Source organism: Vombatus ursinus, unplaced genomic scaffold (genome assembly GCF_900497805.2).
Source record: "Vombatus ursinus unplaced genomic scaffold, bare-nosed wombat genome assembly UNPS02014798.1, whole genome shotgun sequence".
NCBI lineage: Eukaryota > Metazoa > Chordata > Mammalia > Diprotodontia > Vombatidae > Vombatus > Vombatus ursinus.
In genome coordinates this window covers 2,447,848-2,472,074 of record NW_020954576.1, presented here as the reverse complement: position 1 = coordinate 2,472,074, position 24,227 = coordinate 2,447,848, and positions in this window count along the sequence as shown.

Genomic DNA, 24,227 nt, shown 5'->3' with positions numbered 1-24,227 from the left:
TCAAGAAGGATGAGTGCTGAGAAAAGGTCATTAGATTTGGCAGCTAAGAGATCTTCAGAAACTTTAGAAAGAAGTTTTCTCTGAATGATGAGGTCAGAGGTCAAACTGTAGAGAGTTAAGAAGAGAGTGAGAGGAAAGGAAATAGAAGTCCCTATTGTAGATGGTCTTCTCAAGGATTTTAGCCACAAAAGTTAGAAGAGATATGTGGCAATATTTAGTGGTTTTGGGGGATCAAGTGAAGATTTTTTTAGGGTAGTAGAAAGATGAGCATTTTTTTAGGCAGTAGGCAAACAGCCAGTAGACAAAGATTGAAAATAAATGACTAAATGGAGATGATAGAGGAAGCAATCTGTTGGAGGAGAGAGGAAGGAATCAGATCACTTGAGCAGATAGGAGTGTTAGGCTTGGTAAGGAGAAAGGTTGCCTCTTCATGAGACAAGGGTGAGGAGGAGATAGAGGCAAAAGGTATTTGGGTGATATAAGATGAGGAGAAGGGGAAATGAGGGAGTTCTCAGCAAATGGCTTCAATATTTTTCAGTAAAACATGAGGCAAGGTTCTTGACTGAGGTGGGAAGTGGGGAGAAGAGTCATGTGAGATTTAAGGAGGGAGGAAAAGGTTTGGAATAGTCATTGTGATAATTGGGATAGTGATTTAATTGGGGAGGTATAGTGAGGGCCCAGCTGAGGTTTATGTAATATAAATTTGTAATGGACTACAAATGCATGGAATCGTGATTTTTCCCTACCTTTGTTCAGCATTAAATGTGTAGGAGCAAAGGCAGTAGATGTTGGGAATGATCCAAGGTTGAAGTTCGGCATGATGATTGACAATATAAGGGGCAAGGGACTCAAGAGAAGAAGATAATATAGTGTTGAACTGAGTCACCAAGGGATCAAGATGGGGAAAGGAGGAGAGAGTGGCTAGTGTAGGGGTGATGGCCTGGAAGAAAATTTGAGGGGCTGAGGGATTAGAAGGATTCATGGTGTGGATGAAGAACAGGGTCTTGGTGTTGCAAGGTAAAGGAAGAGGTGGCATGACAACAGATTATGATCAAATAAGGGAATTTTAGAATTCATGAACACGGAAGTGACACATCTATGAGTGATGGCAAGATCAAGGGCATGATCAGCTTGGTGTATGACTGGGGTGGGGTGGAGGAATAGGTCATGTGAAATGAGTAATTTGAGGAATTATTAGGTTAGAGGTGTTTTAGGAAGTATCAATAAATATGTTGAAATACCCTAGTATGAGACCAGGTTTTGGAGAGGAGAGAAAGATTGTGAGCCAGGTACTGAATTTATTGAAGAAAAAAGGGCAGTGTCCTGGAGGTTGGTGGACATCAGCTACTAGAATTTTGATTGAGTGATAGATATGGATTGGGGAAACCTCAGAGGTGGAAAGTTTACTGCAGAATGGCAGTAGAAAAAGAATCTGGAGGTGGCAATGAAGAGCACAGAATATTCCAACTCCCTCAGCTCAGGTGGTAATTTGGACAGGAGGAGTGGCAGGGAATGAACGAAAATGCAGTAACTGCTGGAAAAGGTGGCTGAAGGGATTTTATTACCAGAAGGGAGCCAACTCTTAGTGAGAGCCAGAAGATGGAAGGAGAGGGAATGGAAAAGATGCAAGATGAAATCAACTTTGTTGCCAATGGAGCAGATATTCCAGAGAAAAAGAGTAGGTAGCTTTGAGGTGAGACATAAGGAGGGGGATTGAGGAGAGTTAGGAATACAAGATGGACAGTAGGGGATGGAGAATGAAGTTTGAATAATGATCAATGGGAGTTCAGAATTACTGGCATGTGGAGAGTATGACCAGAGGGGAGTTTGTTAATTATTAAGGGAAATTTTAGATAGATTTTCAATGTCCACAGGGCTTTGATCTCAGGGTGGAGTCCTTTCAGGGACTTAAGCAATTCAAGTAAGGAATCAAATACTTAGAGATGAAGGAATGGCTGCTTCACCCTGGATCTGGAAGGAACTCTCTTTCCCCTGAATAGCATACCAGGCTGGAGTCTTGATGGAATGGCATTTCTTCTCTTCCAAAAGGAGACTGGAGATGAGGAAAAAGATGTGGCTCAATGAAAGGGTTCCCTCTCCCCTTACCACAGGAAGGAAACTGGTGCAGTGGAATGGCATGTCAATGTTAGATCAAGAGAATGTAGAAATAATAATTCCCTTCAGCTAATTGTTGGTGGAAGGACAAGTTTGCTGAGGTGACTTTGGTGTCACCTAGGATGTTATTAAAGTTAATTAAGACAGACTACCAGTAAGCCCTCCACTAGCAGAGTAGTTTGATTGGGAGTGTGTTAATAGCTTGCCTTTACTAGAATGAAACCATGAGCAATCATGAAGGCTATGGATCCTATAAAATTTATGGAGCTTTGACTTAGTCTTGCTCTAAATATAAGTACTTTGTGGTTTCCTAGTTGATTAGGGACTTTAAGCCTACTTGCTAGAGACAAATTGAGTGAGTTATGATTACACTGTAGGCAACTGAAATTCTGGTTAGGCAGGAGAAAGTTACTCAATGCAAAATTAGGAGGGAAATTATTTCATTCTTCCATCTTTCCTCTCAATTGAGGCTTACAGAAGGCAGGATCAGGAAGCCGCCGAGACTGAAGCTGGTCACAGGAAGAGAATGATCTGTATCTCTCAGACTGTAATGTAATGCCCTGTGTAGCTCTAAGTCTTTGATGCTATTATTTTAGGCAGGGTTATCCCTCAAATTTTAACACCACTTTTCATCTATTTAAGGTTTATATAAGCAAATGAGACACCTTAGTAGGAAGTCAGCTACTTCTCTCTTCTTCTCAGGGAATTGGCCTATGCTTGTTCATAACTGGAGCCAGGATCTTAATAGTAATGTGGCAAAGTATAGACATTTCTAGAAACAATTGTGGGTCAGGGCTCCAGAGTTTATGGGCTAATTGAAAGAGGCAGATTGATGCAATGGAAGGGGTTTGGAGTCGAAGGACCTGGTTTGAATCCTAATAGCTACACAAACGAGCTAATCACTTTGCTTCTCTGATCCTTAGTTCCCTCAACTATAAAATGGAGGTGGGGGGAGGGGCAGAATTAAATGATCTTTAAAGTCCTTTCTAATTTGAAGGAATCAATAAATGAATGAAAAATCATTTATTAAACACCTACTATATACTAAGCATTGGGAATACAAAGACAAAAGTGACTGTCCTTACCACCAAGAAGCTTATATACCAATGTGTAGTGATAAATAGGATAGTGGTAGCCAGGGAAGGTAATTTCAGTCCTGGGAGTCACAAGGATTGTGAGTGGACGAAAGAGCAGTTGACTGTCATGTAGTTTAGAAACAATTACAGCATTGATTCGATTCCTATTCCCAGAGCTAGATGTAGAAAGGGGTTGGGGGGCTAGGGATTGGAATAACAGTGGGGAGCTAGGAATGGGAAGGTGGCAAGATGCACTGGTTTCTTGATATGGATAAATAGGATGTGAACCTTGGTTTGGAGCCAACTAAATACAGTAGGTTGTGAGTTTGCACTCACTCATTTACCAAACATAACAATTCAGTCTTAGTAAGGATGCAAAGTTGAATTCTTTACCCCAGGGAGGGGGCAGGGAGATCATGCTCTTTGTAGGTCAAGTCCAAAGGATAGCTCTTCCAAGTGAGGAAAAGGGGAGTAACAGTATGGCAGATGATAGCATGGTAGACTGGTGGATGGTTACGATCCCTGAAGAAGCAGAACATAAGGAACATAGCAGTTGTGCCTCTTGGGAACAAATTATGGGACTTCTCATCCTCTAAGGACCCTCTCCCCGAATTGGGAAGAATGCACACCCAAAATTCTTCATTCTTTTTTCTCTACTACTGACCTAGAACCTTGCTGAGGCATTTATTCCTTGTATACTTTGATAGATCTATTATCTCATTGGTGGAGGTTTTCATGAAGAGTAGGACACGACTGAATAACAACATTATTATTGAACCAAACCACATTTAAGCCAAGAGGACAAGAGAGTATGGCAATGGAACATGTTCTGGCATATCAGGAAAACTGATGGACAATAGCCATTTCAAAGTCTCCAAGTTTTCCATATTCATAATGCTAATCACTAAGCACCTTAGTTCTTAACATTATTTCTGTCTTTTGCTTTTAACATCCCATTCATTTCCAGAACGAATCTTTTTCCCTCCATCCATATAGCACTATGCCACGTAACAAAGATTTTTTTTTAAACAGAGTTCAGATAAACCAAGCCACCATGTCTGACAGCATCTTCAACATTTCATACCCATAGTCCCCCATCTCTCCAATGGATGGATAGAGGTGCATTTTCTCATCTCTTTTTCAGAAGTCAAACTTGTCGACTTACTACTTTATAACGGCTCAGAGCCATCCCTGGGGGCACCCAAACCAGGAGTCAAGGAAAATCATACTACATTTCTTCTGCTACCCTAAACATTTTATACAGGTGAACATTGAGTTAGAATGAAATAAAAACATACTACCCAGAATAAGGGAGGTGATTGTCCTTATATCCTCAGCCTTAGTCAGGTCACATCTGAACACATCTGTGTTCAGTTCTGAGTACCATGTTTTAGTAGTGATATTAACATGCTAGAGTATACTCCCAGGATCAGTAGAGTGGGAGTGGGAGCCTGAAGGCCATGTCATTCAAGGAGCGTGTAAAGGAAATGAGCCTGAACTAGAGAAAGTTGTGGAAGGGTATGGAAATGGTCACTATTTTCAAATATTTGGAAGATTATTTGACTTCAGATTATAGAAACAGGACCAAAGAGAAAAAGTAACAAGAAAGATTTTGGACTCAAGTCAAGGGAAAACTTCCTAACTTCCTAAATTAGTGCTGGGTAACAGTGCAATGAGCTGCTTCAGGTATGGGAAGTTCCCTGTCTTCAGAGGTATTCGAGCAGAGACTGGATGAGAGAGGGAGTTGTTGGGGAGGATGATTTAGGTCAGGATAGACTAAATGCCCTCTGAGGTCCCTTCCAATTCTAAGTCTGCCAAAATGAAGGGCAGCCTAGAAGAGAAAACAAGCAACAAAAAAGCAGTAGGTGTTTGAGGTAGTATATGCAAAAGAAGGGAGGGGCTGTCCAAGCCCCTTTACCTTGGTGATGCGAGGAAACAATGAGTTGACTTTGCATATATGAACCTCAAGTATTTTTAGGACCAGCTGAAGGTGTTCACGTCTCTAGCTTGCCCCTTTTTGTTGCCTTTCTGAATCACTACCCAGTTTCTTTTTTCTAGATGGAAGAAAGTGTGGGAAGAAGGGAGGAAGGGGAGGAACTAGGTGGAAAGGCAAGAAAGGGGTACACCCATTTTAATTTGTTATCTTGTAGGGTCAGGTAGGTGGCACAGTGGATAGAGCACTGGGCCTGGAGTCAGGAAGAATCATCTTTCTGAGTTCAAATCTGGCCTTAGACACTAGCTGGGTGACCCCGGGCATGTCACTTAACCCTGTTTGCCTCAGTTTCCTCATCTGTCAAATGCACTGAAAAAAAAAATGGCACATCACTCCAGTGTCTTTGACAAAAAAAAAAAAGCCACGCCCACACCCACACACACACCCACACCCAAATGGGGTCATGGAGAGTGGGACACAACTGAAACAACTCAACAACAACAAAAAGGGACTACAAAAGTAGATACATCTGTGAGAGATATCAGCTGTTGTTATTCCAGCATAAAAGGAAAGTCAAGCATCTAAAGGTGATGTGACTTGCCCAAGGTCTCAGAGCTCCTGGCATCATTTAGTCTATCATACTGGGCAGCTTTAACTGGGCAGTCCTTTAACTTCCTTTATTTCCCCCATCCATCAACACTGATCTTACACTGGCTTTCTTTTATTGTATTTTATTTTATTGTATTGTATTTTTTATTGTATTTTTTTAAAAATGACTCATTTATTGCTCCTTTTTCATTGTCAGTCAATGACAAGACAGTGGACAGCATTCTTTGGTATCCAGACAAAGCCCAGAGACCATTAGGGTAAGCTGAATGTCTTGTTCTGAGCCTGTGTCTGTCATGGCTCATGAATCCAACATGCCACAAGAAGCAATTTACAACCTGGAAAAGACATTTAAAATGCACTCATGGGTGACACTCTCATTAAACTCAGTTGAAGAATGAGTATAAAATGAATCCTTGAAACCAATGCACCAAGACACTAAACAGCAATCTTACCTTTGCCTAGATACAAAGCTCATCTGACTGTTCTCAGGGAAGACCAAGTTTACAATGGATTTATTTTTAAAAGACAAATTCCTCTCAGAAGAAAAATGACAATGACATCTATGGAAAAGTGCTTCTGTTGCGATGTTCTAGAGATCTGTGTATCCAAGCTGATCCATGTTCCTCCAGCCCACAGGTTATATAAGGTAGGGCTACTTATTTTTCTCTCACCATCCTTTCTCCCATCTCCACCCTCTATCCCGGCCCATCAAGCCCGTAGTCAAGAGACCTGGAAATTGTCCTTGGCTCTGCCACTGGCTGACTGGTTCGCTTGGGACAAGACATTCAACTTCTGTGTTCCTCAATGCCTTCAGATGGAAAACAGAGGGAATAATAGTTACAACCTTCTTTGTGGGGTAGACAGGATTGTTATGAAAAATGATGTGGTAAAAATTTAAAACACATTGAGCATTTGGAAGGAAAATGCTATATATAAACATAGCTCATGCTTGAAAAATTCTTTATGGTCATTTTTATTCATGTTCTCTGCTGACAATCCTGAAAGGTTTGGGCCAGAATGCAAACCTTCACTCTGCGGAGGGTCTTCCAAATTAAGTCAACAGCCTTGTGGAATGCAGAAGGCTCACATGAGATGGGTAAAGGAAGGTAGTATGGTGAGTAGGAAATAGCACTGAACCAGGAGAGATGGATTCTACAACAATCTATTGTTAATTAACTGTGTAACCATAAGCAAAGAGAAATTCCATCTTTTTGGGCTTAATTTCCTAGTCTATAAAATGGAGGTGATAATAATATTGCTAGAGTAAGCAGGGACTCTAGTTCCATTTGCATAAGATTCTCCTCATTAGTGGAGATTGACTTCTCAATGTTCTGTTCCTGCATAAGAGGAGGAATTGGTGAGGGCTTGGGAGAAGAGAGCTCCTGGTTTCCTGCCTTCCAGATTCTAGAGAGGCAACGCATGGTTCCAGATTCTCTTCAGAGAGAGGTCCCTGAAGGCAGAGAAAGACTTTAGGAAGAAGCCCATATGTAAAGGAGCTGGCACCTCAATTATGTCCCTATCCTCACTCAGCTTACCATATGAGTGACTTCAGAAAATTTCTCCTTGAGTGAGATCTGGGATTCTCTCTCTTAGAAGAGCTGAGATTTAGCTCCCAGTGGTATTGCTCATTCACTCTGTATATTGTCTTGTGTGTTCTCATTTGTATAACTTATCTGATTTTCTGTTTGCTATCAGCTTGGACAAATTAGTTTATTTCAAGAGAGGTGGGAAAAGTGGGACTCTACTAAACTGTTGGTGGAGTTGTGAATTGATCCAACCATTCTGGAGAGCAATTTGGAACTATGCCCAAAGGGTTATGAAATTGTGTATACTCTTTGATTCAGCAACACCACTGCTAGGTCTATATCCCAAAGACATCCAAAAAAAGGGGGTGGGGGGAAAGGACCTATCTGAACAAAAATATTTATAGTAGTTCTTTTTGTGGTGGTGAAGAATTGGAAATCAAAAGTATGAACATCGATTGGGGAATGGCTAAAAAAGCAGTGATGTATCATTGTAATGGAAAATTATTGTGCTATAAGAAATGACAAGCAGGATGATTTCAGAGAAATCTGGAAAGACTTACATGAACTTATGCAAAGTGAAGGGAACAGAATCAATAGAACATAGTATACAGTAATAGCAATATTTTTCAACGAAGAATTGTGGATGACTTAGCTATTCTCAGCAATACAATGATCCAAGACAATCCCAAAGGACTAATGATGAAGTATATTATCTGCTTCCAGAGAAAGAACTGGTATTGTTTGAATACAGACTGAAGTATGCTATTTTTCACTTTCTTTCTTTCATTCCTTTTCTTTTATTCAAGTCTTCATGTACAAAATATCTAATAAGGAAATGTTTTACATATAGTTGATTACTTATTATCTCATGGAGGGGGGAGGAAAGGGAGCGATAGAATTTGGAACTCGAAATATATATATTTATAAAATAAGTTAGTTTATTTCCTATTTGCCATGTGGTCTTTTTTATAACTGATATTTGGTGGGAAGGTGACAAGTTTTAGCTGTATGTGTACCTTGGAGCATCCCTCCCCCATTAAGGAATTATAATCAGGAGCTCAGCTTGAACTTAAAAATTATTTTGCCCAAACTAACAATTTTCGGAGGGACAGAGAGATATAATTCTAGCCTGGTACCCTGTCTCTGAAAAGAACAGAGTGGACATCCAAATCCACTCCCCCTCCTGGCAGGAATCAAAGTCTCCTTTGCTTGCCTCTGATCACTCTACTACTGTGAGTTAAAGTCAATTTCATATCTAGATCTCTGAATTCAAGGTCCAATGCTTTTTTCCTCTATACCACATTTGTAATGCCTGCCTCATAGGGTTGTTGTAAAGAAAATACTTTGTTAACCTTAAAGTGCGATTTAAATGTGGGTTATTCTTATTATTTTATTATGTGATTCTCAACAGCCTTGCAAAGTAGGTAGTAGAAGTCTTATTCCCAACATCTGCTTGGAAATACTTCCTGTCAGCTACATATGTCCTAAATACTAGGTAAAGCTATTGTGAAGATAAAATGAGATAATGCAGATGAAAGTGCTCTGAAGCAGAATCAATATAAAAAATGCAAGCTATTATTTTAAGTTAGTTCAGGTCACTTTCAACTCATTGGCCAAGGGACAACTAGTTGACTCAGCTCTTGAGCTGCCTAGATTAGTGATGACAATAAACCCATGCCCAGGACCTGAGGAGAAACAAAAGAGCCCTGGAGAAGAAAGTCAATTTTGTCAGTACAGTAGAGCCTCATTAAGAGGCACATGATTTGGAATCAGATGATGCTGCTTTGATTCCCATCTTTGCTCTTTACAAGTTGAGTGACCTTGGGCAACTCTGTGTTTCTGAGCATCAATTTCCTTATCTGTAAAAATCCTCATTTTATAGATAAGAAAATTGATGCTCACAGAGATGGGCAGCTAGGTGGTGCAGTGGATAGAGCACCTGGTCCGGTCTGGAGTCAGGAAGACCTAAGTTTAAATCCAGCCTCAGATACTTACTAGCTATGTGACTCTGGGAAAGTCACTTAGACCTGCTGGCCTCAGTTTCTTCATCTATAAAATGAGCTGGAGAAGGAAATGGCAAAATTGCAGTATCTTTGCCAAGAAAAACCCAAATCGGGTCATGGAGAGTTGGAAAAGATTGAATAACAATAACAAAACAGGGATAACAATAATTGTATACCCACTTCACAGAGATGTTGGGAGGATCAAATGAGATAACATAATAAAATACGGAAAAGATAAAGTCAGCCCCAAAGTGAGCCTCCCCAAAAGTGGAGGCTCAATCAGTTAACAAGCATTTACTAAGCACTAAATATATGTCTAGACCCTAAGGATAAAGATACAAAGAAAAAAATCTCCAATCTCAAGGAGCTGACATTCTTAACGGTCAATATCTACCAATTAGCAGAAACTAATGAGACAGAAGCAGACTGCTCCTTTCAGATAAAGTATTGGAATTATTTAAGCATGTCACAGCAGGAGTCTACCAACTGAAAAAGAATAGGGATAGAATAGTTTAAAAGACTCAATGGGAGCAAAAGCTTTTTTTTTTCTTTTTTGGAAAAAAAAATAAAGAACATCAGATATATGAAATGGACCAAAATTAATGTTATAGCTCGGCAATAAAATAGTATATGAAAAAGCACTTGGTGTGCAGGGCAAAAAAAAAAAATAGTTCTTCATTGCTTTTCTGCACTGAAAGAGGGAGAAATGAAAGAATTTAAGACTTGTGTGTATCATAGACCAGCGAGCTTATTTTCAATAATTGGAGAAAATGAAGATATTTTAGAGTCAATTAGTTTATCTCTGCAAGAAAGTAGTAGAAAAGAACCAATCAAGATCAAGTTCATGTCAAAGGAGATCTACCAGCAGGCCAGGCAAATTCCCATGATGCCACTGAGGGACCTGAAATTAGAGGATCTGGGACTAAATCTAGGCTCTGCTACTTACTAGTCATGTGAGTTTAGACAAGTCATTTAACTTCAATGGGCCTCAGTTTCCTCATCTGAAAAGTGAAGCAGTTGGTTTAGATGACTTCAATAATAATAATAACAACAAAAAAATCCATTGTAGCTCTAAAGCCAATGAACATGGGATCCTGTGATACAGGCAAAGTCGCCGGGGTGGCAGACGCTATTTCTCCCTCACCAATAAACAATGAGTTGTATGATAGGCCAGAGATTGTTGTTCAGTTGTGTCCAACTCTTCGTGATGCCATTTGGGATTTTCTTGGCAAAGATACTAGAGTAATTTGCCATTGTCTTCTTCAGCTCATTTTACAGAGGAGGAAACTGAGGCAAACAGGGTTAAGTGACTTGCATAGGGTCACACAGCTAGTAAGTGTCTAAGGCCAGATTTGAACTTGGGAAGATGAGTCTTCCTAATTTTTGGCCTGGCACTCTATCCACTATACCACCTAGCTGCCTTAAACAACAAAACAAAGGATAAAACAAAAACAAAACAGAAGGCAAATGGCCAATTATCTTTTAAATGGTACCACCATGGGGATATTTGTGTATGAAACAGAGAAAAACAGCTAAAATGAGGAAAAATGAAACTTTAAGCAAGAACCAAGGTAAGAACATTTCAAAGACAAAAAGTCCAGACCACCTTTGCCTATGGTAAATGTAGGCAGAAGAAAAAAGTTGCATATGAAACTGGACAAAAAAATGTAAAAGGAGAGTGAAACATATCCATATCAAATGAACAACATGAGAGAAGCAGAATTACAATCCATATATTTCTCCCAGTACCTGAAACTGTACTAAATGCCATGGGGGCAATGCCTAGCAAACAAAGCTCATCTAGTCGAGCCTGGGATTGATCTCAGACCAAGCTAGATGCCCAGCCACCCTGCCTTGCTTCTGTACTAGCTGTGACATGTTCCAAAGTAGATCTCATTCTCCCTGGGTTCATCCCCAGAATCAAGCATCTTTGGGGCCTAAAGGAACTGGCAGATATGATTGTTATACCACTGCCAGTGATATTTGAAAGATTGTGGAAAACAGGAGAGAAACCACAAAATTAGAGAAGGCCAGATGTCTTAATTTTCAAAAAAGGGAAGAGAACAGTGTGCAAACTATAAGCCGGTGAGCTTGACTTCTGTTCCTGGGAAAATTCTAGAAGAGATCATTAAAGAAATGGCTGGTGAACATTTGATAACAGACATGGGGAGTATACAAGGAAAGCATGACTTCATTGAGAACAGATCATATCAGACTAACCTACAGTGTTACTAAACCAGCGATCAAGGGGTAGTTCACTATGGATATAGTTCACCTAGATTTTGGCAAAGGTTTTGATAATGTGTGTGGAGAAGATGGAGGTCTATGAATTGGATGATAATAAAGTTAGATGGATTCAGACCTGACTAGATGGCCAGAATTAAAGAATAACTAATGATTCAATGTCAATGTGTCAAGAGGTCTCCAGTGGAGTACTCCATGAATCTGTGTTTGGCCCTGCACTGTTTAACATTTTCACCAGTGACTTAGAGAAAGGCGTAGATTGTAGGCTCATCAAATTTGCCCATAACGTTGGATACAGAGAAAAGATCCACAAGGATCTTGACAGACTAAAGAATTGGGCTGAATCTAAGAAGAAATTCAATTAGGATAAACAAAAGGTCTTACTTATGTTGGAGTCCAAAAAAGTCAACTCAACAAGTACAAGATTGGTGGTGGAACATGGTTAGACGGCAATTGTTCTGAAAACAGTTTGGGGGTCTTAGTGGATGGTAAGCTCAATATGAGTCAGCAGAGTGACATGGCAACCCAAAAGCTGATGTGCTTTTGGGCTGCATTTAGACAGGTGTAAATTTCAGAAATAAGTAGTACCAATGTACTCTGCCTTCATCAGCTTGTAATCTGAAGTATGGTGCTCAGTTATGGATGCCTTGGATTAAGAAGAACATTGATAAGTTGGAGGGTGCCCAAAGAGAGCAATGAAAATGGTGAAGAACCTTGAGTCCCATGTCATATAAGGTTTGACTGGAGGAACTGGGCATGTTTAGCTGATAGAAAAGAAGACTGTGGGTGGTGGTGTGATGGTATCAGGGTTTGAGTATTTGTCATATGAAGGAGGGTTTAGACTTGTTTTATTTGACCTCAAAGGGCCTTCAAAGGGAACCCGGAGAAATGGTGGGGGTGCCAAAGAGGCCAATTTAGGTACACACACATGTTGTATATATGTATATGTCTGTACACACATGTGTGTGTTCTTCATTGTTTTGTGCAATATATATGTATATATACACACACATTATACATATAAATATATACATATATATGTTTGTATGTAAGAGAGAAAGTAGAGAGACAGAGAGACTTAGACAGAGAGCCTGTAGCATCAGGATGAGGAGCAACATTGCAGTAGCTGCCTCACCCTTATCTATCCTCACCCTATCTACTCAGTGTTTATCTGCCCCCAATCCCCAACACACACCCTTAGTTCCAGTCAGTCTGGTCTCCATACTATCTGGCACACACACCATGTTCAACCACACACTGTTGCCTTCATTCACATGTATACTCAGCCAGGAATGACCTCCCTTTTTTCTGCTTATAGAAAACTGATGCTTCCTTCCCAGCCACTCAAGCCCAGATTGACTTCTCTCTTCTCAGAATTCCTATTATACTTGTAATCCGTGACTCATTACTAAAGTTCTATCCTCACACGAACTAAGTTCAACTTGGATGCATTTTGATCATTAATATTCTCATTAACTTATTTTGCTCACTCCTTCCCTCCCACAGGAGTTTCTCCTGGGAACGCCTGAGTTTAGTTCCTTTCTGGATTTCATATAGGTATCCTTAGTTCCTTTGCAAGCAACAAAACTAACAAACTAAGAAACATAGAATGTGTTTACTACGCACAACAAAGAATACAGAAAAGATTTGTGCTTGGGACCAGAAATAGTCAAGAAAACATTTTCCTCTGGTAGGCCCCACTTGCCCCAGGGACCTATTCAATTGTTCTAGACTTATAATGTTATCCTGGTGTTGAGGTCTGCCCACACATGAAAAGAATTTGGGGGTGGGAGGTATCCAGTAACCCACCCTTTGGATGAGCTCTATCTTCCTTAAGGCCCATCCAGTCCCTGTATTCTTAGCAACAACCTGGGCTATGCATTCCTAACCACTAAGTTGAGAGAGAACTTTAAGGAGAGAGAGTCATTATGGAGTCAACATGCCACCCTTGGACCTGAACAACGCATGACTCAGCCCCTGCGAGAAGTAAGGTCCAGCTTTGTCCTTCCACATCAGAGTGTTATGCGTGCTTGTCAATTCAAGCTTCCACAGCTCCCAGCTTAACCAAGAACTCGTCTATTATCCTTAACTCGTTTTACTCACCCCACATCTTCAGTCTGTTGCCAAATCTTATCTTTTCTACCTTTACAACACCTATCTTGTATGTCCCTTTCTCACTACTCACAGAGCCAGCACTCTGGTGCAGGCCCTCATCACTTCATGCCAGAATTATTACAATAACCCTCTGGTTCATCTCCCTGTCTCAAGCTTCTTCCTCTCCAGTTCATCTGCCACTCAGCTGTCAAAATAATCTTCCTAGAGGGCATGTCTGACCAAGTCTATTAATTCAATAAATTTCAGTGGCTCTCAATAACCTCCAGAACCAACTATAAAATGTTGTTTGGCATTTAAAGCCCTTTACATACTGGTCTCTTCTTACATTTTCAGTCTTCTTTGATTTTACTTCTTTGTTCAGTCACGTCCAATTCTTCATGACCCCAGTTAGGGTTGTCTTAGCAAAGATACTGGAATGGTTTGTGTTTCATTCTCCGGCTTATTTTACAGATGAGTAATTGTGGCAAACAGGATTAAGTAACTTGCCCACATCACAAAGCTACTAAGTGTCTGAGGCCAGATTTGAACTCAGGAAGAGGAGACTTCCTAACTCCAGGCCCAGCACTTTCTCCACTGCACCACTTACCTGCCCATTACTTCCTCATACTCTGTATTTAAATAACACCGACCTTCTTGCAGTCCTTGACACAAGATACTCCATATCTCAACTTTGTGTGTTTTCACTGGCTTTCTCCCCTGCCTGGAATTTTCTCCTACCTCATCTCTGCATACTGGCTTCCCCCACTTTCTTCAAGTCTCAGCTAAAATCTCACCTTCTACAAGAAGACCTTCCCAATCCCTCTTAATGGTAATGAGTTCCTTCTGTGATTATTTCCCATTTATTCTAAGATATATGTCTCTTTGATACATAGTTTTTTGCATGTTTTCTGCGCCATTAGACTGTGAGCTCCTTGAAAACAGGGACTATTTTTTGCCTTTCTCTGTATCCCCAGCACTTGGCATAGTCCCCGGTACATAGTAGGTGGTCAATAAATGCTTCTTGATTTGACTTGATTTGGCTTTTAAAGCTCTTCACAACTGGGCACCTTCCTACCTTCCCAAGTTTTCTATTTTACTTCCCTTCTCATACTCCATGATTAAATGACATTGGCCTTCTGGCTCTTCCTCAGACGTGACATTCTTTTTTCTAACTCCATGTCTGTTCAGTAAATGTCCCCCATGTCTGGAATTCTATCCCTCCTCAACTCCATCATCTTGCTTCCGTGGGTTCCTTCAAGGCTCAATTCAAATCCCAACTTCTGCAAGAGGTCTCTTTCCCCTCCATACCTCCCCCTACCACAATTACTACTGTCTTCTCTTTGAGGTTACCTCCCACTTACACTTATACACACACATAAACATATATGTAAATATATTTGCATGTTCTTTCTCACTTGAACACGAGGGCAAGAAGGTGTGATGGGAGAAACGTCTCCTTTCTGATTTTCAACGGCTGCTGAAATTTTTCTATCACAACACAGCACTTATAGAGGTAAAAACAGAGGGTTTTTTACGTTTAAGCATAGGTTCAGATCTGAAACAAAAACATAAATCTGAACAATAATAGGATTCTAACAAGTCTTCTTATAGATAAAATTACATCAGAGTGATAGAGAAATAATTCTTTTATATATTGAATCTTGTACATTCTTCTTAGGCCATAAAAGTTAAAGAAAAGGCAGATTCATCATCCCATGCTTCGTTCGATATCTTAAAAGTTGAACAAATTTAGTTAAACAAAATCAAAATCTCATATAGCCCCTAAGGAAACAAACTTAGTTAAACAGACTCCATAGATAAACTAAATCAGGTTACAGATTAAACTACATTTAGAGGGTTCACAATAGACAGGATGGGGGAGGGGGGGAGAGAAGGTTTACCTGTCACCAAGATAATTAAGAAAACTGGCATTAGGGAAATTCTTCCTTACACAGTAAGCTAGATGCAGGGCTTCTTGAACTTTTTTCCTACTCGGGACCCCTTTTCGAGTTTCGGCAGCGTTTGTTGGCATTGTATAGTGTGACGGCATGTGCAGTGCAAAGTGCACATGCTGTGTGTTCAGAACCAAGGCACAGTGAAGTGGTGCCAGGTAACATGGGCAAGCGCTGCCAGAAACACCTCGGATTCATTATGCGTTTGATTTTTAATTAATTTTTGATCATTGTGTGTTCAAAAATCTTTCACAGTTGCCAAATTTTTTGCAACCCATACAGGGTCACAACCCACAGGGAAGCTAAGAAATACCTAAATCACTTGGGGAAGCTCAGACTTCTCTTTGGCTTTTACCAGAGGAATGTCAAATAGACTTCCCTTAACATTATTATTCTAGGAATCAAGTTTTGTTCAGAAGAGTTTAATATTCACAGAAGACAGACTTTTAGTTAACTAAAAGTAGCAGGAAGAATGACCCTGAGCAAAAAAAATATTGAAATAAAATAAAATAAAATAAAAAAAAAGAATGACCCTGAGCCCCAAATAATAAAAATTAATAAAAGGAAATAAAAAATTTCCCATAACAAAGGTAAGTCTTTGCCTTCTTGAAGGCAAGGTATTTTTTTTTTCTGCATCTCCAGCTCTTAGTACAGTAGCTGACACATAATAGATGTCTAATAAATGCTTTTTGACTATCTTCTGCTTTCTGATTCTGCTGCCATTGCTGCTTTCTTGGGGAGTTGTTACAGCTCTTTTAGAAAGAAACAGCCTAGGCCTTACTGGCTCTGAGCTAGCCACTATATTTATAGTTCTTTTGTTCATTATCCATCTCCTCACTACCCATGAAAGGGTCCCTTGAGTTATTGTGAAAACCTCCTACCTCAACCATCCCCAACAGATCCCTACTTTTAGCTGTTAGGGCAATTAAATTCTCTTTATCTCTTCTCCATGTCTTTTACATGTATTATGTTTGATCAGCTTGTCAGACTCTACCCAGCTCTGTATTTTGCAAAGAGTGAATCTAATGCACTTATCTTGAAATGCAGTGTTTACATTTATCTTTGTGTCTTAATCCTCTACAAGATTGTTAGCTATGAGGGCAGGGACCCTGCCTTATCTAAACTGTGACCTAACACTCTGCATACAGGAAACACTTAATAAATATTTGTCAAATGAATGAATGAACTATACTGAAGGTTCCTTGAGAACAAGGACTATGTCTTGTGTATATATGTATATTATATTATATATATATTGTATGTTGTATAATATAATATGTGTATAATAACATATTATACATTACATATATTATGCATATATTCCCATAGTGCTTAGCAGGATGGACACCTAATAGGCACTCAGCATATACTTTTTTGATTGATTTGGTTAATCAAAGCGTAATAAGGAAGAAGAGAAATTCATTTCTTCAAAGTCTCGCATGTCCCTTCTAAGATTAGACTGAATTATTATTAGAGCTATGCCTTCTCTCTTTTTTTTTTCTTTTTGGTGAGGCAATTGGCGTTACTTGCCCAGAGTCACACAGCTAGTGAGTATTATGTGTCTAAAGCCAGATTTGAACTCAGAGTTATCCTGACTCCAGGGCTGGTACTCTATCCACTGCACCACCTCGCTGTCCCGGAGCTATGCCTTCTCAAGACAGCTAGGTAGTAAAGTGGGTAAAGTACTGGGCTTGGAGTTGGGAAGACTTGAGTTTAAATTTAACTTCACACACTTACTAGATAGGTGAACTTGACCTCTGTCTGCCTTAGTTTCATTACCTGTGAAATGGGGGTCTAAATGGCACCTACCACCCAGGTTAAATGAGATGTCTGTAAGTTTTTAATAAATCCTTATTTCCTTCCTTCCTATTTACATCCTAAATTACCAAAATGTTTAATCTGTTTTTAATCTCATTTTTGATCATGGAAGATTTTAATCAATAAACCAATTACCCAGTAGATATTCATCAAATGTCTACTCAGTATAAAGCCTTTGACACCTGGTTCTACTCCACCTCATAAACTGTCTCCCTCACAAAATGGTTCAGGAAAGTCAGCAGTCAGCCATCCCCAAGATAATCATCCAGGTGGGTGTGGTTTAATTCAATTCAAGAAATTCATTTATGAAGAGTTCTATCTTAGGAATTAGGGGAGATACAAAGATGAATAAGTTGAAAATCTCTGGCTCAAAGAGCTTATCTCAAGACAGATAAGACAAAATGCAGATAGCTAAGAAACACTACATTTCCCCGGTGGAAGGGAGGGTCAAACAAAGGGTTACGAGTAAGGACAGGAGAAGAAAACATCATTTCCCCAGTGTGGAAATGGGTAGGGCTTCATGGAAGAGGAAGGATTCTTGCTAGGTCTTGAAAAATAGGACTCCAACCAGCTGAGATGGAGAGGGCTGGGAGGGGCAGGATTCCAGTCATAAAGAACAGTATGAACAAAGAGGTAGGAAAGCACTTGATATGTTTAGAGAACAGTGAATAATACAGTTTGGCTGGAGCATCAAATACAAGTTAAGCTGGAAAACTAAGTTGGCGCCAGATTGTGAAGAGTCCAGAATGGCAAGAGTCTGAAATTTATTTGATTGGCAAAAGATAGAAACCATTAGTTTTGAGCAGAGGAGTGATGTGATTGCATGCTTGATGCGAAAGACACATTAATCAGGCAGGGTGATCCTGTAGCTAATGGGAAAAGTTCAGCTGGTCTCTTTCTTGTAAGTATCTTAGCAAAATCTTTTCCCTCCATTTAACAGTGACTTGATTTAGGGTTCGAATTGGTATGTAATCTGCTTCTAATACCAGCTGCCATTTATGCACACAGGATATGTGGCTTCTAATATCGTATCTATTCCTTTGTCCCATAATCATTGTAGAATGTTATGGATCCAGAAGATTATTCATGGGCACAGAGCAGGTGGTACAGGAGGCATAAACAGATCCCTCTTTCCACTGAGTGGAAAAGAAATTTTTATAAAAACTTCTGTTGTAGAGTTGAACTTTTTGGTAGATCAAATTAAACAAAGAGAGGAATTACTCTTGATGTGACAAAGACATCTGTATCTAATATCTAACCCATTGAAATACTGGAAGCATATAATTAAAGCCTACTGGATTGCAAACTCCATGAAAGCAAGGGTCACATGATATCTAATCTGTGTATCCCAACCTCAGATAATTACAGATGGCTCCTGACTTCTCAATTGAATCAATCAATCAGAGATATGAACTAGGTGTGAACAAGGCCTAAACAACTCTATTGAATCAATCAATCAGTAAGCCAATGGCCTAAGACTAGGTTAGAGAAGTCTTGGTTAATTTGGAAGGAGGGAAAGCCATTGGAAGAAGAAGAGTAATGCTATGCTGGAAGAATATTAGCAACAGCTGAAGAGATCCATTCAAACCTTATGGATCTTATATAAAATAAAAAGAAAGGGCAGAGTCTGACATTCAATCACTAGGAAAGAGCAGTTCTAGCAAAGGCCCTGAGGGGACTCACTGTCACTTGGGAGGCTGGTTTGGCAAGAAGAGAAGAAAAAAGAGAAAAAATCTCTGCCTCTTCCCCACCTTCTACCAGAAGATGACCTCTTGAACTGTCAGGCCAAGGGGGTTGAACTGCTCTTAGGCCTTCTAGTAGTGTTCCCAGAGCAGGGGCACGTGGCAGCAGTCTGCTTTAGAAGCCAAGACAAACTCACTATTTTTTCTCCAAATCCTCATCTCACCTGGACTATTGCAATAGTCTTCTAATTGAGCTTCCTGCCCTAAGTATTTCCCTACTCCAATCCATCCTCCACTCAATGGCCAAGGTAATTTTTCTAAAGTTTGATCTAAATCATGTCACATATATACGTGCCCTGTCCTGCTCAATGAGTTGAGTTGACTCATTACTTACAGGATCAAATATCACCTCCTTTGGCATTTAAAGATCTTCATAATCTAGTTCCTTTCTACCTTCCCAGTTCTAAGATGACTCTGCCATCTCCTGTCTCAGTGCCTACATACTATCATCACTAACTGTCCCTAATAACTTGAATGTTCAATGTCCTCCCACCACCTCTTATTTTCCATGGCTTCCTTCAAGAATCAGCTCAAATTCTACCTACTACAGAGCTTAAGGAGGCCTTTCCCAATCTCAATACCCACCCCTAGCTACTAATGCCTTCCCCTTTCAGAATGCCTTCCATCTCCTCTGTGTATATCTTGTATCTACCTGGTTGTTTGAATGTTGTTTCTCCCTTTATAATAAGGGCCCCTTGAGGACAGGGACTATGTTTTTGCATTGCTTTATATCACCAGCACTTAGTATAATGTCTGGCATGTAGAAAATGGTTAATGAATGCTTATTCAATAGCTGATATTAGTTGATAATCATTAGGGGGAAACACATTGGTAGGGACTCATGAGTTAAGGTACTAGATAACCATTCCCACTCCCTAAGGACTACCTCTAGCATCCTGAGGAAGGTACAAGCTAATTGTCCCTTGGGGACCCAGTCTTCCAGTGCTATTGTGAGCTGAAAGAGTTAAATCAGAGCCTTCAGTACATTTGTATCTCTCAAAGTGCCTAGTAACCTCCTATGTACACAGCAAGTGTTTAATATTTATTTGATTTGGTTGAAAATCAAACACTTTCAATGGGCACAAAACTAATTAGAGGTCACAGGTAGAGGATGGTATTTAGCTTAGCAGTTCAGTGTGACCTTAGGGGACACAACAGTCATATTTCATCTATGTCAGTCTTAGGCCCAGTGTCCTTAGCATTTTCATTAGTGAAAATCCTTCATTAGGATGATATAATAAAGGGTATACCCAAAAGGCAAGATTAATCAAAGAATCAAAGAATAGAAATAAAGGAGGAGTTTTAAGTAAGGAAATAACTCTTTGGTGAATTGAAATAGTAAGGGGGAAAAAATAACCAAGGTAAAGGTGAGTGAGAACAAAGGTAGTATAGTAAACCTGGGAGGAAACCAAACTGAACTGATTCATGGTGAAGAGCTACAATGGTGGAGGGGAAAGAACACTAGTCCAAGAGTTAGGAGACTTGGGTTCTAGTCTTGGTCAGACAGAGATGACAGGCCCCTTGTCCATGGCTGGGGCTCTTCTGGATGGTGGTAGAATCATTCATCAACATCTTGGTGTCATCTTTGACTCATTGCTTTCATTGGATCTGAAAATAGCTTGGTGGCAAAAATGCTGGATTTGGTGTGACAGGAGCTATCACTTGCTACTAATGTGACTTTGGGCAAATCATTAAATTTCCCTTGGCCTTTGATTTTTCATTTGTAAAATGAAGGGGTTGGACTGGATGACCTCTGAGACTTCCTTCTAGATTTTGAATATAATATTCTGTAGATTATAAGCCTGTCATGTCTAGAGACTGTCTCCTTACTTGCATCCCTTGCAGTCTCTTTTACAGTTATGGGCACAGAACAGCTATTTAAATGAAGAGAAATGCATAAAACAGAATTTCCCAAACCTTTTCAGTTCAGAGATCTTAGTATCTCAGCAAATTTTTCACCCCTAAGCCAAAAGAAATACCTAAAAGTTCTGTTTATCCATCAGTAAATATTGATTAAGCTCCTACTATGTGCCAGGCACTGTGCTAAGTGCTGGGGATACAAAAAGAGGCAAAAGATGGTCCCTGCCCTCAAGTAGCTTACAATCTAATGGTGGAAACAATATGCAAACACATATGAACAAAGCCAGCTAGATACAAAACAAATAGGAAAAAAAAATAAATAGAAGCAGTTAGAATTAAGAGGGGATGAGGAAGTCTTCCTATAGATGGTGGGATTTTAGTTGGGACTTCAAGGAAGCCAGGGAGGTCAGTAGTTGGAGCAGAGGTGGGAGAGTGTTCCAGGAATGGGAGGCATCCAGAAAAAATATCCAGAGCCAAGAAATGAAATATCTTATTTGTGGAACAGTTAGGAGGCCAGGGTCACTGAATCAAAGTACCTGCTGGGGAGATGGTATAAGAAGAGTGGAAAGGCGGGGGGTGGGGGGGGTAGGTTATGAAGGTCTTTGAATGCGAGAGCATTTTGCATTTGCTCCTGGAAGCAATAGGAAGCAATTGGAAGCAATTGGAATTTATCAAGTTGGGGTACATTGTCAGACATGTGCTTTAAGAAAATCACTTTGGCAGCTGAACAGAATAGGGAGAGACTTGAGGCAGGCAGAACCACCAGCAGGCTATTGCAATAATCCAGGTGTGAAGTGATGAGGGCCTGCACTGGAGTGATGGCAGTGTCAGAGGAGAGAAGGGAATGTATTCAAAAGATGTTGCAAAGGTGAAACCTACAGGCACTGGCAACAGCTTGGATATGAAGGATGAGACATAGTGAGGAATCCAGGATGACTCCTAGGTTGTGAGCTTGAGCAACTGGAAGGATGGTGTTATCCTATGTAGGAATGGGAGAAAGTTTGGGGAAAAGATAATGAGTTCTGTTTTGGATCTAATAAATTTAAGATGTCTACTGGACATCCAGTTTGACATGTCTGAAAAGCAGCTGGAGATTCAAGGTTGGGGGTCAACAGAGAGTTTGGAGCAGGATGGGTAGATTTGAGAATCATCAGCAAAGAGATGGTAATTAAATCCATTGAAGCTAATTTGATCACCAAGTGAAGTAGCATGGAGGGAGAAGAGGAGAGGGCCCAGGGCAAAACTCTGTGGGATACCTATGATTAGAGAGCATGATCTGGTTGAGGATCCAGCAAAGGAGACAGAAAAAGAATATTCAGATAGGTAGATGGAGAACCAGGAGAGAATGATGTCCTGAAAACCGAGGAGAAGAGAGTGGTCCATAGAGCCAGAGGTTGCAGAAAGATCAAAGAGAATTAGGATTGAAAAAAGTCCATTGGATTTTTTAAAATTAATTCATTTATTTTTAGTTTTCAACATTCACTTCCATAAGTTTTTCAGTTTTAAATTTTCTCCCCCTCCTTCTTTGCTTCCCTCCCCAACTTGACATGCAATCTGATATTAGCTTTACACATGCATTCCTATTAAACATATTTTCATATTAGTCCTGTTGTCAAAAAGAATTAGAACCAATAGGAGGAACCACAAGAAAGAAAAAAAAACAAGAAACGAAACAGAAGGAAAAAAAGAGCAAATAGTATGTTTCAATCTGCATTCAAACTTCATAGTTTTTTTCCCTGATGTGGATAGCATTTTCCATCATGAGACTTTTGGAGATGTCTTAGATCCTTGCATTGCTAAAAAGAGCTAAGTCTATCAAAGTTAGTCACTGTACAATGTGCACTGCTCACTTCACTTGGCATCAGACCATACAAGTCTTTCCAGGTTTTTGTAAAGTCCACTTGCTCATCATTTCTTATAGCACAATAGTATTCCATTACATTCATGTACCACAACTTGTTCAACCATTCTCCTATTGATGGACATCCCCTCAATTTCCAATTCTTTGCCATCACAAAAAGAGCTGCTTTAAATATTTTTGTACATGTGGGTCCTTTTCCTGTTTTTATGATCTCTTTGGGATACAGCCCTAGAAGTGTTGTTGCTGGATCAAAGGGCACACACATTTTATAGCCCTTTGGGCATAGTTCCAAATTGCTCTCCAAAATGTTTGGATCAGTTCACAACTCTACCAACAATGCATTAATGTTCCAATTTTCCCGCGTCTTCTCCAACATTTATCATGTTTTGTCATGTTAGCTAATCTGTTAGGTGTGATTGGTACCTCAGAGTTGTTTTGATTTGCATTTCTCTAATCAATAGTGATTTAGAGCATTTTTTCATATGACTGTAGATGGCTTTAATTTCTTCATCTGAGAACTGCCTGTTCATATCCTTTGACCATTTATCAATTGGGGAATGACTTTTATTCTTATAAGGCCATTGGATTTTGCAATCAAGATCATTAGTGACTTTGGAGAGAGCAGTTTCAGTGTAATAATAGGGTCATAACCTGGATTGTAGAGGGTTAAGAAGAGAGTGAGAGAGAGAAAATGGAAGCACCTATTGCAGATAGCCTTCTCAAGGAGCTTAGCTCAGGACCTAGGTTATGCTGACCAGAAACTCAGTCAGATTGAAAAACTGATACAAGGAATGTAAGCCCAATTATCTTATCTGGAAATTGCCTCCATGCTGGCCAATCTTTTATTCTTTACTTGCTCTTCTGTTTAAACTCTATATAACACATAATTTATAGACCTTAGGAGGGAAGTGGAGCACCCCTTTTTTGGTTCTCCCCTCTGTTGGAAGACTTGAATAAACAAATTTCTTTCTAAATTATTCTAGTTATGGATTTTGTTCTCAGTTAAAAAATCTGTGTCAGAAGAGTGATCTTTGATGGTTAACTTGAGAGGTAGGATTTGATCTAGATGAGATCACTCTACACACCTAGAACCTGGTGAGTTATACCACCTCCCTGCTTCCCCTGGTGGTCTAGGTTCAGGTGGAACACAGTCCAGTCACGCTTAGCCTCAGACTTGTTCTTAGGTCTGAGACCAGGTGTCCAGAAAGCTAGGGGGCTGTATACCAACTTGACCTGGGGAGTTACTCAGGGAGGGTTAGAACTAGCCTAGCCACTCTTATGGGCAAATGAGTAGTCTTCTTGGATTGAGTATTTAAGAGTTATGGGGAGAGGGGGCAGATCTGCCATCTATTAATTCAGCCAGTCCTCCAGCACATCTTTCTTTTCTTCTCTCT